The sequence below is a fragment of the Lichenostomus cassidix genome, chromosome W, assembly GCF_008360975.1.
Source record: "Lichenostomus cassidix isolate B80296 chromosome W, HeHo_3.0, whole genome shotgun sequence".
NCBI classification, from domain to species: domain Eukaryota; kingdom Metazoa; phylum Chordata; class Aves; order Passeriformes; family Meliphagidae; genus Lichenostomus; species Lichenostomus cassidix.
Window position 1 is genome coordinate 10,633,347 of NC_139510.1, and position 18,615 is coordinate 10,651,961.

Consider the following 18,615-nt stretch of genomic DNA (forward strand, 5'->3'; position numbering starts at 1 on the left):
AAAAGCTGGAAATAAGTTTTGGTCTCGGTGTCGGTGCAGCCGGGCTGAAGGAAGAGCTGATCTGCTCCATTTGCCTGGACATTTTCAGGGAGTTCTGGTTGCTGAGCTGCGGCAGGAGGTGAAGGTCTGCCAGGACAAGTGCTTACAGAAGGAGCTAAGCTCAGAGAAATTTTCCTGGAACTCTAGAAAAGCTGAAAAGCCATGAAGCTGCACTGGATCAAGTCATAGCAAGACTGTGCTGCTGGTTAGCTCTGGTTGGTTGTCAGGACTGTCACTCATTTCTTCATCCTTGGGGAGGAGTAGAGTTTAGGATCTTACCACAGACATAGCAGTTAGGGCGGTGAAGGAGGCGTGGACAGCCTGTGGCTCCGCCTACCGGGGTATCCTCTGCGACTTCCGCTTTCTTTGCCAGTTGACCGGAAGCTGGGGTTGGAGTAACTTCCGCCCTAGGCCTCGGCTCGGGAGGAGGGGCTGCTGTGCCCTGTTTGTTTCTTGATCGACAGGTTTTAACGCAATGGGTATTTTTATCACAATAAGAGCACCAAACAGGCTTGTCACATTGCTGTTGGATGTGCCCTACTTCGCCACACCGATAGCAGTGAGGTAACTCTCTGCTATTCTTCTGCCGTCCTGACACTGCCTTTGTTATTAGAGCTTGAGCTGCCGCTGGTATCTTACTCTGTTGCTGTTTCTCTAGCGAAGTTTTAATGATGGCACTTTCAGATAAGGTAATTGAGATATTTTTCGTTGTAGAGCTGCTATTTTCTATAATATACTGACGCATTTTGTGCACAGCTTCTGGAGAGAGTGGGACTGAAAGCTGCGTTTTTTCAGCTTCTGGCAGCGGCGCGGAGCGCTGCCCTTCTCCTAGTGGTGGTGGCAAGGGAGAATTACGGCTCCCCCCCCAAGCGGGGGAGGCTCCCCCGGCTGTGCAGCTGCCAAGGTTTTACTCTCTGCGGCTGCTACTGTTTTCGTTGGTATTTCTGTAATCTTTTTCTCTGGCTCATATCGCTGTAAGCAGGTTACTACTTCTCTCCACGGTTTGCTAAGTTTTATTGCGGTTTTATCACTATCTATTACTTCGTTAAACAAACAGTTACCAAACTTCCTTCACTGTCCTTCATGAAAGACCATATCAGGATTAACAAAAAATCCTCTGGCTTTCCCTGTAGCAACTAAAGTGGCTAATTGCCTTAAAGCATCTTTGCTTACTCCCCGCTTTTCTAAAAAGCGTAGTAAAAAATCTTGGGCTACCTCTGTCTCCATTTTGGTCCAGCTGGGTTTAAAGTATCCTGGTCGCCGCCATCAGAGTGCACAGCCAGGGTGCCTCTTTATTTTCCGCGGTCGCCAATGCAGCTCACCGAAGTATAGCCCCCACGGTAGGCGGGTCTTGATCGGCCCCAAGCTTTCGTATCACTCCCCACAAGCAGGGGCGATGATCTTAGCCCACCGGCGCTGCTCCGGTGCCTCTCCGTTCTCGCCGCTTTCTGGAACAGGGTCCTAAACTCTACTGCCAGTGTCCGTAGTCGTCGGGGTCACCATTTATTGTTAAAAAGGGTCGGCGAGAGAGAGCAAGCGACACATCCCAATATGGGTCATAAAGCAGACTCTATTTATTTTACGGCATGAGAGACTTATATACTGTTGCAATGTTACTATTTATAGCTACACAGGTTATCATCTATATTGCATTCCATTCTCACACATTCAGAGATCCTCCTCAGCTACTCCTCAATTCTTCATGGAATTCTCTCACGGCTTAGAAGCACAGCTGTGGCCTTCAGATACTTTTCTCACTCACGGTTACTTTCAGAGCTTTACTGAGGCCTATATTCAGCTAGCATAACTTTTGCTGGTACAAACTCTATTTTCCAACAGTTGGATAATAACAAAGCAAAGAATTTGGGACCCTTGGCCCAAGACCCGGGTGTTGACAAAGTGTTTGCGAGGGAGACAGGGCCCCTTTCTCTCTGGGAGAGGCTTTTAATGGGTGTAAGAGAGAAGTTCGTCAACAAAGACAGAATGCAAGACCACTACCGTAGAATGCCCTGGAAGACCGTTGAGGAAGGGATCCAACGGCTGAGAGAAGCGGCAGTAATGGAGGTGCTCTTTGGGAGGGATGGACAGCACGAAAATGACCCTGACAGGGTCAGGTGCACCGGGCAAATGTTGTGGAACCTTGCAAATCTAGAGCCATCCCAATATGCCACCTTCATTGCAACAATTAATGCCGATGACAATCGAGAGACAGTGAGTTCCATAGCTGACAAACTCAGGTATTATGCAAGTGTGATAAATAGTCCAATGCAGGCTCAGGTCTCTGCTGTGGTTCAAGACCTCAGAGAGGAGATGAAAGAGATGAGGGAGATGAGAGAGGAGATGAAGGACCTGAGGGAGGAGATTAGGGACGAGATGAGGAGGAACAATGTGGCACCAGTGAGAGTCACAGGCCCCAACACAAGAGCCTGACGTCCCCCGGCTAGGGAGAGTGGGTACACCCCACGAGCCGAGTTGTGGTTCTTTCTGCATGACCATGGGGAAGACATAAGAAGGTGGGATGGGAAGCCCACTACTGCCCTGGCAGCACGGGTGCGTCAGCTTAAGGAGGGAAACGCTGGCCAAGGGGGTTCTGCTAAAGCGAAGATAGCCTCAGCTTCCCGTGGCTGACCTGCTAGGTACAATAGAAGGGAAGATGATGGGTCAGATACCCTTGAAAGAACCTCTAAAATGTATGACCAGGAAGGGAATGATAACCAGTGCTAGAGGGGCCCTGCCTCTAGCCAGGTAGAGGTACGGGAAAACCGTGTTTTTTGGACTGTATGGATTCGATGGCCTAGTACATCAGAGCCACAAAAATTTGAAGCATTAGTTGACACAGGTGCGCAATGTACCCTAATGCCATCGAGACTTGCGGGAGCAGAATCCATTTCTATTGCTGGGGTGACAGGGGGATCACAGCAGCTGACCCTGGTGGAAGCCGAGGTGAGCCTGACTGGGAAGGAGTGGCAAAAACATCCCATTGTGACTGGTCCAGAGGCCCCATGTATTCTGAGCATGGACTTTCTCCGTAACGGCTATTTCAAAACCTGAAAGGACTCAAGAGGGCTTTTGGAATAGCTGCTGTAGAGGCAGAGAGCGTGAGGCAATTGAACACCTTGCCTAGACTATCAGAGAACCCTTCTGCAGTTAGACTTTTGAAGGTGGAGGACCAACAAGTACCAATTGCCACCTCGACAGTGCACCGCCGGCAATACAAAAAAAAAATTGAGATGCTGTGGTTCCCATCCACAAGATGGTCCATGAGCTAGAGAGCCAAGGGGTGGTCAGCAAGGCCCACTCATCCTTTAACAGCCCCATCTAGCCTGTGCGAAAATCTGACAGAGAATGGAGATTGACTGTGGAGTATCGTGCCTTGAATGAGGTGACGCTGTGGCTAGCACAGGCTTTTTCCCACGAGTGTGGCTAGCACAGTTTTTCCCATGGGAAGTTTTCTTGTGTTTTTGTAAATAAAGATAAAGTTTGGATGTTTTGGAACAGTGTCCCAGAACTTGGACGGTGCAGGCCTGGCCAATCAGGCCTAGGGGAGGGCTTCTGACCGACCAATCTGGGTGACTTTTGAGAACCCTATATATGTGATGAAATCAAAACAATAAAGGTCATTCCTTCTTGCCACTGAGAACTGGTGCTTTCATTACTCTGCTAGCTGCTCAACAGCGACAGTGACTCCACCTCTGAGTGCTGCTGTTCCGGACATGCTGGAGCTCCAGTATGAGCTAGAGTCCAAGGCAGCAAAGTGGTATGCCACTATTGACATTGCAAATGCATTTTTCTCCATTCCTCTGGCAGCAGAGTGCAGACCTCAGTTTTCTTTCACCTGGAGGGGTGTGCAGTACACATGGAACCGACTGCCCCAGGGGTGGAAGCACAGTCCCACCATTTGTCATAGACTGATCCAGGCTGCTCTGGAAAAGGGTGAGGCTCCAGAACATCTGCAGTACATCGACGACATCATTGTGTGGGGGAGCACAGCAGAAGAAGTGTTTGAGAAAGGAGAGAAAATCATCCAAATTCTCCTAGAAGCTGGTTTCGCCATCAAAAAGAGCAAAGTCAAGGGGCCTGCCAAAGAGATCCAGTTCCTAGGAGTAAAGTGGCAAGACGGCCGACGTCAGATTCCTACCGAAGTCATCAACAAGATCACAGTGATGTCCCCACCAAGAAGGAGACACAAGCCTTCCTAGGTGCCATAGGTTTCTGGAAGATGCATATCCCCGAGTACAGCCAGGTTGTGAGTCCTCTCTACCTGGTGACCTGCAAGAAGAATGATTTCCACTGGGGCCCTAAAAAGCAACAAGCCTTCGCTCAGATCAAGCAGGAGATCGGTCATGCAGTAGCCCTTGGCCCAGTCAGGACAAGACCAGAAGTGAAGAATGTGCTCTATTCTGCAGCTAGGAGCAATGGTCTGTCCTGGAGCCTTTGGCAGAAGGTGCCTGGTGAGACTCAAGGCTGACCACTTGGATTCTGAAGCCGAAGTTACAGAGGGTCTAAAGCCAACTACACTCCCACCGAGAAAGAAATCCTAGCAGCCTATGAAGGTGTCCAAGCCATCTCAGAAGTGATTGGTACGGAAGCCCAACTTCTCCTTGCACCCCGACTGCCAGTGCTGGGGTGGATGTTCAAGGGAAAGGTTCCCTCTACCCACCACACCACCGATGCCACATGGAGCAAATAGATTGCCCTAATCACACAGCACGCCCGTATTAGAAACCCGAATCGCCCTAAGATCTTGGAAATAATTACAAATTGGCCCGAAGGTGAAAACTTTGGCCTCACGGATGAAGAGGAGCAGGAACAAGTGACTCGTGCAGAAAAAGCTCCACCCTACAACCAACTGCTGCAAGATGAAACACACTACACTCTGTTCACTGATGGTTCCTGTCGTATTGTGGGGGCAAATCGGAAATGGAAAGCAGCTGTATGGAGCCCCACACGACGGGTCGCAGAGACTACAGAAAGAGAGGGGGGATCGAGCCAACTTGCTGAACTCAAAGCCATTCAGCTTGCCCTAGACATTGCTGAAAGAGAGAAGTGGCCAAAGCTCTACCTCTACACTGATTCATGGATGGTAGCCAATGCTCTGTGAGGTTAGTTAGAAAGGTGGAAAATGGCCAGCTGGCACCGTAGAGGAAGACCAGTCGGGGCTGCTGATGAGTGGCGAGACATTGCCACTCGAGTGGAGAAGCTACCTGTGAAAGTCCGTCATGTAGATGCCCATGTCCCCAAGAGTTGAGCCAATGAGGAACACCGAAACAACGAACAAGTGGATAAGGCTGCAAAGATAAAGGTGTCACAAATAGATTTGGATTGGCAACACAAGGGAGAGCTGTTCTTAGCTCGATGGGCCCATGATGCCTCTGGCCATCAGGGCAGAGATGCCACCTACAAGTGGGCACAAGACCGAGGGGTGGATCTAACCATGGACTGTATCTCCCAAGTAATCCATGACTGTGAGACGTGTGCTGCCATCAAGCAAGCCAAGCGGGTGAAACCCCTGTGGTATGGTGGAAGGTGGTCTAAATATAAGTATGGAGAGGCCTGGCAGATTGATTACATCACACTGCCTCAAACCCGCCATGGCAAGCACTATGTGCTCACAATGGTAGAAGCCACCACGGGGTGGCTGGAAACCTACCGTGTGCCTCACGCCACTGCCCATAACACTATCCTAAGCCTTAAAAACCAAGTCCTGTGGAGGCATGGTACCCCTGAGAGAATTGAGTCAGACAATGAGACTCATTTTAAAAATAGCCTCATAAACACCTAGGCTAGAGAACATGGCATTGAGTGGGTGTACCACATTCCTTATTATGCACCTGCTGCTGGCAAAGTGGAGTGATGCAATAGTCTACTAAAAACCACCTTGAAAGCTTTAGGCGGGGAGACTTTTAAAGGTTGGGAACAGCATTTAGCCAAGGCCACCTGGCTAGTTAACACCCGAGGTTCCACCAACCGAGCTGGCCCTGCCCAATCTCAACCCCTGCAAACAGCAGACGGGGATAAAGTTCCAGCAGTACATATGAGAGGCATGCTAGAGAAAACTGGATTAATTCTGCCTCAAGCAAAGACAAACTCACCCGTGGGGTTGTCTTCACTCAGGGACCAAGGTGCACCTAGTGGGTGATGCAAAAGGATGAAGAGACGTGATGCATACCTCAAACAGACCTTAGTTGGGGTTGAATTGCCCATAGCACTGTGCCTGTATCCATCTGTATGTATATATGTATATAATTAGAGTAATGCATGTATGTATATAGTTTAAATGTTTAAGCTTAATGTAACATGTAAGAATGGAAAAAAAATCAGGGTGGATTGTTGCAGAATAAAGCTTGTGCCAAGTGCGAGCAAGACTGGTGTTAGCTGAACAGGCCACAGCTGTGCCCTGGGAAAGTGCCGTGAGAAAGGTGCCCGGGGGGGCGCAGCAGTGTCCTTGAGCTCTGGAAAGGTACCATGAGAAGAATGAAGAGAAACCCTGAGAAGAATAAGGGGGGAACCCTGAGAGTGTGAGAATGGAATGCAATGGAATGCAAATAGTAAGATTTAGTAGTAAGCATAAGCACTTGTAACACAATATAAGCCACGCATACTGTGAAATAAACAGAGCTTGCCTTATAACTCATATTGAGTGTGTCGCAAGACTCTCTGCCGTCCTTTTTAACAACAGTGGATAATGTCAGAGGTTGGGGGGCATTGGAATTTTTTCTCCATCCCTGTTACTAAGCAACAAATAGCTAGGTGATTAGAGCCATCAACTCTTTTGTAAGAGACAAAAGGGTGTGCTTGGGCGGGGCAGGGTTGTAAGGGTCGATCCAAGAATCGAGTTCTGTCTCAACATTTCTCATCAGAAACTACAGGTGCAGGACTTACGCAGAGAATGCTTTGTGCCTACCCAAAGCTGATACAGAGCGAATGCTTTGTACCTGCCTAAGGTGGTACAGAACGAAGACTCTGCACCTGCCTGAGTTGGTACAGAACAAAGGCCTTGTGCCTGCCAAAGCAGGTATGTGACGAAGGCTTTGCACCCGTTGCCCTGACACCCATTGTGGAAAACCCGCCGACCATGCCTCGGACACTCCTCCCTTGACCCTGCCAAGTGAAGTTTGGCAAATCTCCACAAGAATTAAGGGGGAGCAAAGGCGGGTGGCAAGGAGGGACCAGGTGTATGGACTAGCATAAAAGACAGCTCTGGAGTGGCTGAACTCCGAAGATCTTCCCCACCAAAAGATCACATCGATCTTTGCAGAGGCCAAGGAACACCGACTGGATGGGACTCCAGGGACGCCGGACGTCTGTGGACCCGTGGCGGTAGCTATAGTCCCCTTTCCTTCCCTTTCTTCCCCATCTTTTCCCAATTTTCTTTCTTTCTCTCTCTATCGCAGGCCGCTTTACAGGCCAAATTAATAAAGTTTCCCCTTGGATTGAAATTTAACTCCCTTGACTTGTTGTATTTTGTGTTTTCTTTTCTTTTTTGCACTCTGAGATCATAGCTGGTACAAACCATCACGCGTCTGCTTATGAGTGGACCGTGACATAAATTGGCGTCACGGACAGGATCCTGATAGAGGGATGTCGCTGTTGAGCCGCTAGCAGAGAGAAGAATCCAGTTCTCAGTGGCAAGAAGGAAAAGGCCTTTATTGTTTTGATTTCATCATATATATAGAGTTTTCAAAGGTCACCCAGATAGGTCAGTCAGAAACCTCCCCCTAGGCCTGATTGGCCAGGTCTGCACCGTCCAAGTCTTGGGACACTGTTTTTAATAACATCCAAACCTTATCTTTATTTATAAAACACAAAAGGATTTCTCATGGGAAAGACCTGTGCTAGCCACAGAGGCTGAGGGACAAAACCCCTCGAAACTCATTTTTGAGGACTCTATTGGGATTCCGGCTATCAGGACTTAGAGTGCAAAAAGAAGGGGAGTTAAATTTTTGTTTTAGTGACACCTGAGAAAGGGTAAGAGTGGCCATTGGCAAGTATCTAACTTTCTCAAGTAGATTTGAGCTGGTTTTTTTTTGTTGTTGTTTTTGAAGTTTTGTTTTAGGATTAAGAATTTGTTTCTCAAGTGAATTTTGAGCTGTTGTTTTGTATTGTTTTTGAAATTGTTTCAGGATTGAGAATTTGTTTCTCAAATGAATTTTGAGCTGTTGTTGTTGCATTGTTTTTGGAGTTGTTTTGTTTCAGGATAGATTTTGAGCTGTTTTTTGTTGTTATATTCTTTTGAGGTTGTCTTGTTTCTGAATCAGGATAGAGAGAAATGTTTCTCAAGTGGATTTGAGTTGTTTTTATTGTTGGTTTTGTTGTTGGTTTTATTTCTGAGTCAGGATAAGGAAAAAGATGCCTGGCAAACAGGAGAAGGGAGATTCTCAGTTGGTGGATGATAAAGATGTATTATTTACATTTTTGGCTAAATATGGTGCTCGACCCTCTCCTATTGGGGAAGATTGGGCTTGAGAGAATTGGAAAAATATGCAGAGTATAGTAGATCGGATTTCTCTGCTACAAAATGAGGCTAAGGTTAAGTTTTTACTACCAGGAAAAAGCAGGACAATAGTCTGTTCTGTTTTGGGTGCCAGCTTGATCGCAGCCATTGAAGACCATCATAGGCAGCGTAGTAATGAAGAAAAAGTCATAGAATCCTTAGAAAACCTGGTGCGCTGTCACCAAACAACAATTTCCAAACTGGAAAAGGAATTAGAGCACAAGGAAGAAGAAAACCATTAATTAAGGGTTGCTCTTGAAGTAAATCACACTAATTCACAGAACACTAGTTCACAAGACACAGTATCATTGGGATCAATTAACCCGATATATCCACAAAAAGAATTAGAACAGATGAAAAAACTTGATGAAAATCCTCCTAATTTAAGACCCTTAATCAAAACTGAATTTTCTTATCTTAATGATGAAGATATAGACCCCCACATAACCACCAAGGAAACACCCTATTCTGCCACTGAACTGGCAAAGTCAAAAAGAGAATATGGGTGTCTTACCAAAGAATCTGAAACAGAATATGTGTGGCGTGTGTCTTTAACTGGGGGTGACCAAATACAATTGAGTGAAAAGGAGGCTGAGGGTTACTGGGGCCACGGAGTTTTCTTAACAACAGGTGATCGCCGTGCCCCATGGTCTCTAACTCAGCGTGCTGCTTACTGGGCTGGAGGGTTAAACCCTCTGGACAGGGGAGACCCCTTGGCAATAATAGGCACAGCTGACCAATTACTAGAAAAAAAGCTGCTTGCCTACAAATGATACATGAGAGAAAATTAATTCCTGGATGTGAATCACCAATGATGTTACCTGTTAACCCTGAAATTATGACTGCCTTAATAAGGGGACTGCCCGAGTCACTCAAAGCCATGGGGGTAAGTCTTCAGAGAACCATAGCGTCAATGGGTCCGGTGGAAAGATTGGAAAGTTTTATGCGCAGAGGTGATAATAGCAGAAATACAGGCAGTACTGATCCAGACTCTTACGCTAATTCCTCTGACTTTTCAACACCAGCCCCGCTAAGTAACAAACCTCACCCTAGACCTAAAGTCTGGACATGGGTGGAGGTAACACAAGAATTAGTTGATTACAATAAAAAATAATGTCCTGTGGAGCCTTTAGAAGAGAGATCAAGAGGTGTCCAGCAAGTAGGAGTTAAAAATGCACTGCCCTGCCCCAGCAAAACTATGGATGCTGCCAAGGAACTGTCACAGCCTAAACCCCTTTCTGTCCAACTTGATTGGTGGCGTTTAGGACTTAAAAAAGGAATTCCTAGAGATTTGATGGATGGTTTACCTTTAGAAAAATTGTGCAAACTGGTAACTTGGTGGCATGTGATAAAACCATCTTTCTCTGTGAAAGAAAGTGCACCCGTCACAGCTTCTGCCCCCCCTTTCACTGAGATTGCAGATGAGACATCAAAGCAAACTTTTTTCTCCAGAACAGGGAAACTAGGATCTCCATTTCCTAGTGGTGGGCAGGGAAATGGAGAATGGATCTATGTTAAACAGCTCACCAAAACAGAAAAAGGAGATGTGCTAATAACAGCTATTGTGGGATTTTATTCTCGCAGTTTTAAGGATGCTGAGAAAAGATATACTGCTTGGGAAAAAGGCTTGTTTGTGGTAAACCTGGCTTTCATTGAAGTCAATGCAGAGATTGAGCATTTCTGCGATGTGTTTTTTGTAACAAAAGAAGCCTCAAAGAACCTTTCTATCCAAGAAACGGAGAGTCTGGATATCAACCAAGATAAACCTGCCTCAGTCATCCGGGTGGCCCCTCCTTTTTCTCAACACCAAACAATAAATGCCTGGTTTATTGTTCCATCATTTTAATTCCTTTTTGCCTGAAAAGGGCAAGGTCTCTATTTTTTGTTTTTGCAGGAGAACCCCGTGGGACTTTAAGAATTTCTATAGAAGAAATATGAATAAGAATTGAAGACTTAAATCTGAAAATGGCCTACAAAATTTTCATTAGATTGCTCATACTTTTCTGCATTACGCCTTCTTCCTATAACCAAAATAATAATGAATTGCCTTGATCTCAAGAATATTCTAGCTCTTCCAGAAATTATCCCAAAAATAACCATCCAAATTTGGCTGTAGTCGTAATGCATGATGACAAAATTTACCATTCGTCTGATTGGGTCTGGGATAAAAATGAGTGGGTTAGAACCCTACCCGGTATCATTGATGAAAAAATTCAAGTGGAATGCAGAAAAGTGGAACCTGGTTTTCAATACCATTTGTAATTGCAAACACCAGCCAACAACAAATATTATTTAAACCAGAATGGTCTCTCAAAAAGGTTGCTCCCTTTTCTCCTGGAGATGAATGTCGAGAGACCTGACTGGTGGTTTTAGGAACTAGATTGTGGGTTCTAAATAGCATTGATTTGGAGATATTATTGAATAAATTGGCTACTGCAACTTTTGATCTGACAAAAATGCAACAGCCTTTAAGAAGGCATTTTTCCTACAGAAATCTGAAAAATAAATTGGGATAGTGCTAACAATTTTGAAAAGAACCTCCAATCATGGTGGAAGTTAGTAAATTTTACCTATGATCCTGTTAGTAACACTGCTACAGCTTATGTGTTAACTATTCACAATGCTTCAGTATCTATGATTTATCCTGTTTCTGCATTAGGCTTGAATCACAATGAGACTATACTCTATCCTTTCGAGCACAGAGCATGGGCCCAAAAGGTGAATGATAAATGGCAAACAATAGACCTGGAATCCTGCATTGTGCGGGAACAACTAGGAATTATCTGTGAAAGTAGCACCATCAGAACACGAGATTTTTGTTTAGACACTGACCAAAAAGATTCCCATTTTGAAGTTCGTCCTGATGTTAACCCTAAAACTGTAATAATCTCTATTGGCAAAGGTTGTGTATGCTTAAGAACTGTTTGTAGTAATATCACAGTAAGAAATGTAATAGCTCATACCAGTAATCATACAAATATTTGTAATTTTACTGAAATCACGGGATGTGACTTCTCTTACTCGGCTCCAGTCGCTTCCCACCAAATTCTGAAATCTGATATCACATTGATTCATATTGAGCAAGCTGCATGGCAAAAAGTAAAGTAAAAATCTTTCCTATCTTGTTTCCCTTCCTTCCCTTCTCTCCCCTTCCCCCCTCCTTAGTGTTACCACCATGTGGTCCTGAAGAAAACTCATCCAGAAGACACCTCATCATAAAGAAAGACAACTCACCCAGAAGACGACTCATCATGAAGAAGACAACTGGTCCTGAAGATAAATGTTGAGCCACCGGGTGGTGTAAGGGTCGATCCAAGAATCGAGTTCTGTCTCAACATTTCTCATCAGAAACTACAGGTGCAGGACCTATGCAGAGAATGCTTTGTGCCTACCCAAAGCTGATACAGAGCGAATGCTTTGTACCTGCCTAAGGTGGTACAGAACGAAGACTCTGCACCTGCCTGAGTTGACACAGAACAAAGGCCTTGTGCCTGCCAAAGCAGGTATGTGACGAAGGCTTTGCACCCGTTGCCCTGACACCCATTGTGGAAAACCCGCCGACCATGCCTCGGACACTCCTCCCTTGACCCTGCCAAGTGAAGTTTGGCAAATCTCCACAAGAATTAAGGGGGAGCAAAGGCGGGTGGCAAGGAGGGACCAGGTGTATGGACTAGCATAAAAGACAGCTCTGGAGTGGCTGAACTCCGAAGATCTTCCCCACCAAAAGATCACATCGATCTTTGCAGAGGCCAAGGAACACCGACTGGATGGGACTCCAGGGACGCCGGACGTCTGTGGACCCGTGGCGGTAGCTATAGTCCCCTTTCCTTCCCTTTCTTCCCCATCTTTTCCCAATTTTCTTTCTTTCTCTCTCTATCGCAGGCCGCTTTACAGGCCAAATTAATAAAGTTTCCCCTTGGATTGAAATTTAACTCCCTTGACTTGTTGTATTTTGTGTTTTCTTTTCTTTTTTGCACTCTGAGATCATAGCTGGTACAAACCATCACGTGTCTGCTTATGAGTGGACCGTGACACAGGGTAAGGCAGGAGCCGGCCATTGGAACTCTCACTCTCGTCCTCGAACACCTGGAGGAGAGACTGCTCTTTGCTTCTGGCTGCGACCACAGGAAATCCAACTGTGCCCTGTCTTCTTCTCCTGGCTGGGTGAGCTTTGATTCAACCTCTTCCCCACTGGCAAGTGCACGCTTTCCGAGCTGCGTTTCTTGCAGCAGCTGCCGGGGAGTCCGGCTGTCCCTGCCGCCCGCCCCGCTTTGCCGCACGAGACTGCGGCGTCTGCTGTGACTGCGGAGCCTTTGCTGCCTTGCTGGCTAGCCGGGGAGAGCCAGCCCTTGCCCCCCTGCCACCCTGCTCGTCACTTTGAGCTGCTTGCTGCCCTGTCTGCTTTCTCAGCCTTTTCCGCCATCACCAGCTGCCTGAGGCTGACCTGACCCTGCGCCACAGCGCCACCTGCAGCTGCTCGGCAGTCATTGCACCTGCCCTGCCCCACTGGGAGCTCAACAGCGCCCCTACTGCTTGCGACTGTGATTACACCACACGGGAAAGTGCTCAGCAGCTCAAAAGTCATCTGCTATTAGTTTCTAGGTCTATTTGTGGTTGCTATTATTGTTATTGCTTGTTTATAGATACTAGTAAAGAACTGTTATTCCTTTTCCCATACCTTTGCCTAAAAGCCCTTGATTTCAAAATTAAAATAATTTGGAGGGAGGGGAAATCACATTCTCTGTCCTAAGGGAGAGTTTAACCTCTCTTAGCAGACACCTGTCTTTCAAACCAAGACATTTCGGAAGAAAGGTTTTCCATGTGCTATTTATAAAGAGCAAAATTCTTTCTACCTGTAGATTTAGTCAACTATGCTATTATAAGAGATACCCATTTTACATAAAAACGTTAACTTATTAATGATCATGCATACAAATCCATTACAGATAGGATGCTTTTGATCCCTATCCTGCTCACTAAATTATGCTGTCTCTTACTGTTGTCAAAGAACATTTTGATGCTACCTTACATTCAAAGCTGTACAAACCCCCCATATGCCTACATGACTCCTTCAATCCTAGCCCTGTCCCCTTCAGATGAGCACCTCTTGCAGTCACCAACAGATCTAAAACAATGCATTGCACTGGCTCCCTTATCCTGTTTGTGTAACATCCACAGACTATTCTCAACAAGTGCCACGCTTCACCCACACAAAGAGCCTAATAGGTGATGAATTCCAAATTGTATATCCCTTTCACCCAGCCTAACATCAGATTGGAGGAATTCATGTTCAGAATAAACATGACAAAGCAATATTCAATAGCTCTCACCAAACAAAGCTCAACTAAAGGTACTGAAGAAAGCTTGTTGACTGCTACCTAGCAGAAGACAATATTTTATTGACCATATGAGCATGTAGCAGCAGACATAACACCCTTTCTTGGAAAGAAGATACCAATTTCTCATAATACTCTTATTTCAAGTTGACAATCTAGTTATTAATCTGCAAATTAAGGTCCAAATTCAACATGTCAACTGAGCATTATTAGTAGGCTTTAGGCCCAGCCTAAATTTTGCCATCCTCAGTTTTTCTGCATCCCTACAGTTGCAGAAGTTATGTATCACATAAAAGTAGCCTAACAAAACAGAAGTCCCTTACAAGCACAGGGACTCTCCTTCCCAGTGTCATCATCATGTTGTTTTTCCATAACACACCTCCCTCATAACATATACTTTTAAAATAAAGATATTTAAAATACAGTTTAAATTACAAGGAAAAAAAAAAGCAAACAAAAAATGCTATTCATACCGAGTTTGTTCCAGGAAACATACTGCATCTATTCTTTCCAGAGTACAGAAGTCACCACACTATAATTAAGAAAAGGGAAGAAAAATCCCTACATTTGAAGAAAACACTGAACAAAACAGCTAGGATATCACAAAGAAATTGGTGTACAGAAAAGTTAAGGATATAGAACTGATGCAGCCTTCCAACACCTCAAGAGTTTCTTTCTATCTGCTAGCCTCTATCCAGAGCTTTGCTAGATTTGTTGAAGTATAGCTCACAGGCTCTCCCTAACATCACCAGCAAGCCTACTTTTGTTTTAATAGCAGAAATTAGCCATTTTAGAAGTGTTGGTAAAGAGTAGGTAGGTCAAAAATACTTCACTTTTCTCTTGAAAATAGGTGAAAGTCACCCACATGCTCAGCAAAGCTGATAACTGCAGAGGGAAAGATGAAACAGAACAAGGCTGAGACACCAGGTAATCAGGTCATGTGGTAACCTTATGTCAGCCCTCAGTCACACCCCAAAGTACAGCTGGTTCAGTAAACGAAGAGAGATGAAGGAAGAGGGAGACACCCAAGATGGGCTTGGATTCCCAGAGACCCCAAGACAGACAAAGAGGCCTGGTAGCATCACAATGACAGGTCTTTTGTGGCCAAACATACTAGAACCTTCCTCCATGCCTCTGCCATTGCACAGACCTGACCCCACAGTATGTGGTGTTAGCTACTTGGACACCAGGCAAGATCAAGTATGGTGTACTTGCCAAAGATCACTGAAGATATGCCCATGAGGCATGGGAACAAGCAATGCCATGTTTTGGGATGGTTACTCACTACCCTTACCCCAATCTGACCTGATGTACCACTTAGCAACAGTACCTAAAACTTCAAGCAGGAAACTCCCTGGCTGAGGTAGGCAGCACATACCTACAGCAACCAGCCCAGATGTGATCTCATGGACATTACCATTAAGCAGTATGGCTTTTCACAGCTACTTAATTGCCTCTTGCAGGCAAAATATGGTATCTGGTTGAAGAGCCCAAGTATAAGCATGTTCACACCAGAGACATGGCTGGTGTTTAGCTCCTAATGAGTCTGCCCCTAATCCTCTGGGGGTCAAAACAAACTTCAGTATTAACAAATTTTTGAAAATAATCCAGCCAGTTCCAAAGTGTAAAAGCTCAAATGTTCACAGCCTCAATAAATTCTAGCCCACTTACCCAGCTTCCCGCAGTAGTGCCACTATTGCTGCATTTCAGGCCAAAGGCAGCCAAGCTTCTTCCACACAAATGAAAGTTAAATCTCACAGAAAGAAGAAAGCATAATAGCCAAGTTTTAAAGCACATAAGCCTCCAGGTTTCTGGTACACATTGAGAAATGGAAATAATTTCATATGTCAGTCTCAAAACTCTAATTTTTATATGCTCCAATGGAGATCATGCAGTAACATAAAATGGCTAGTTTCATTTAGAAGTTCACTGGTGTCCTGGTTCTGTCTAGGGTAGGGTTAATTTTTGCAGCAGCCAGGAGGGGCACAGCTCCAAACCTGGGATTATTAGATACTGCCATGCACGGCGGAGGGGGGGGAAAGAATGACACAAAGGGGGGTGATATTCTTTCCTGTTTTGCTGGGTATGTGGTCAAGTTGTGCTGGGTTCCAAGTGGTGAGCAATCACGTGTTGTGATAAGAATTCGCAAGAATCGCAAGAGAGAGGAAAAGGGGCCTCAACACATCCTGTTAAAGCATCCTGTTTGCCCACAGAACCGAATAGAAAAGGGAGGGAGACCCCCACCCTGCACATCCTATATCCTGTATTTTTTGAAGAGTAAGCTGATATAAAATCATTGCTTGGGGGGGGGGACGACACTGCGAACATACAAAAACTTGTTTCCCACGACCACCGAAGAGCAAGAATAAGACCATCTAGCAAACAACATGATAAAAGAACTGTACCAACTCCGGAAGATATACGTAGTCAAAAAATAAAGACTGCATAAAAGAAGAGAGTTCGGACTATTTCAGCGCAGTTATCTGCCCAGCGCTGCCTCGCTGATACCCGCTTGCTCTAAATAAATCAAATTATACTTAATTAAACATTGTCTCTGATTGATTATTGAGACCTAATTTATAACAAAATGGTGCCGTGACTCGGATAGGGGCAATTCTTAGGAGACCCCTCAACGAGAAGCGCCCCGTTGTCACAACAGCCCAGAGAGGGTACCCCTTTGAAACCCTTACCAACAAACCTAAATTTCGAGTAGTGAACGAAGGAACCCCTTAATCTTTGTGCACAAAGTCCAGACGAAGACGCGAGACGCGTGAGTATGTGTTAATTTATAACACAGGGAATCCGTTCGGTCGAAGTGGAGATCCTAGAGTGCGGTGTCTGAGACGTCCAGTGCAGATGACCTGAGTGTGGACTCCTTTGTAGTGCGTTTCCCACATCCCACGAGGGCCTGGGCCACGAACAGGAGGACGTGAGTATGTATGTGTGTGAAAGCACTCTGGAAGATGGGACAGACGAAAGACAAGCCGTCTAGACCCATGGGGGGGGAGCCCCAAGTAAGACTCCCGGATATACCACCAGATAGTCCTCTGGGGTTAATGATCAAATATTGGGATGATGATCCACGTACATGAGAGAAAATTAAGGCAAAAATGATTACCTATTGCATGACAATCTGGAGAGGAAAACAAATTAGAGGAAACCCTCTTTACTGGCCGGTTTTTGGATCCTCTGAAGATTGGATTTGCCAAGCTCTAAATTTGTATGTAAACTCTAAAAAGCCTTTTAGCCAAGAAGAGAGTGATTATGCAGCCCTGTGGATAACTAGTGGAAATAAGACAAGCCTGTTTGTTCTCAGTAAAGAAAAGAAAAAACAGGCGGAGGAAATACCTCCACCCTATGTTCCCCCGTCCCCCATGCCAGATGCTGCAGTGCCCCCTCCAGCACAACCTCTGCCGGTTCCAAATGCACCACAGATGGAGGGGGATGACACTCCACCACCTGAGAGACGGATTACTAGAAGCCAGGCAAAGAACCAGTTATACCCTCTCAGAAAAGTAGGCATGAGTATGGTTAATCAACCAAGGGGAAGACAAGCGCCCGGTATCGGATACATAGCCGTCCCTCTGAACTCGGCCGATGTCAGAGAATTTAAAAAAAAAATGGGGCATTTATTGAAAGATCCACTGAAGGTAGCAGAAAGAGTAGATCAATTCTTAAGACCAAATATTTATACTTGAGATGAGATACAGTCAATATTGAGCATCTTATTCACAGCAGAAGAGAGAAGAATGATAAAGGCAGCTGGGATGAGAATTTGAGAAAACAACCACCCACAAGGCCCCATTAGAGATGTTAAATGGCCCCTTCAGAGGCCTAATTAGAACAATCAAAATGAAAACGATAGAGCACACATGCAAGATTTAAGGACTATCATAGTCCAAAGCATTAAGAAAGCCGTCCCCCGAAGACAAAATATGACTAAGGCCTTTAATAAGCTGCAAAAGAAAGATGAAGACCCTACTGAATGGTTAGAAAAGCTCCGGAGAAATTTACAGCTTTACTCCGGTATAGATCCTGATTCCCCGGTAGAACAAACATTGCTAAAAACCCAATTTGTAGCAAAAGCATGGGTAAATATTAAGAAAAAGTTAGAAAAATTAGAAGACTGGCAAAACCGAAGGTTAGATGAGTTATTGAGAGAAGCACAGAAAGTGTATGTCAGAAGAGATGAGGAAAGTCATAAGAAACAAGTTAGAATGATGGTAACAGCTGTAAGAGGGGGACAAGAGAGAACCACCACTAAATCACCGCAAGAGAAATGGCCCCCGAAACCTCCAAGAAATACAGAAGAGCAAAAAAAAAACGAGATAGTGTGCTTTTACTGTGAGAAAAAGGGACACATAAAGAGAGAATGCCGCCAACGATTGGCAGACATAAAAATGTTCAAAGAAAACTAGGAGTATCAAAAACTCTATTTGCTAAAGTCAAAAAAAGCATCAGAGCCCCTAGTAAAATTACAGGTAGGACCCCAGAAACAAGAAATTGAATTCTTAGTAGACTCCAGAGCAAAGCGCTCCACTGTGCAGAAACTGCCTCAGAGATGTAAAGTATCCAAAGACACTGTACAAGTAATAAGAGCAAAAGGAAAACCATTCGAAGTCCCTATAATTAAAAATGTGCTAATTGAAACAAACTCTAAATTGAGTATAGGTAGTTTCTTATTAGTACCAGAGGCAGAATACAATCTACTAGAGAGAGATTTAATAGTAGAATTGAGAATAAGAT

General features: G+C 45.1%; 1 protein-coding gene and 1 pseudogene across 1 annotated transcript in view; one reads left to right on the forward strand and one right to left on the reverse strand.

Moving 5' to 3' along the window:
* The window catches only part of LOC146425482 (ubiquitin-conjugating enzyme E2 R2), a 303,121-nt gene that overhangs the window by 259,497 nt on the left and 25,009 nt on the right, over positions 1 to 18,615 (reverse strand). The window lies entirely within an intron of this gene.
* Positions 7,963 to 12,914, forward strand: LOC146425488 (uncharacterized; annotated as a pseudogene).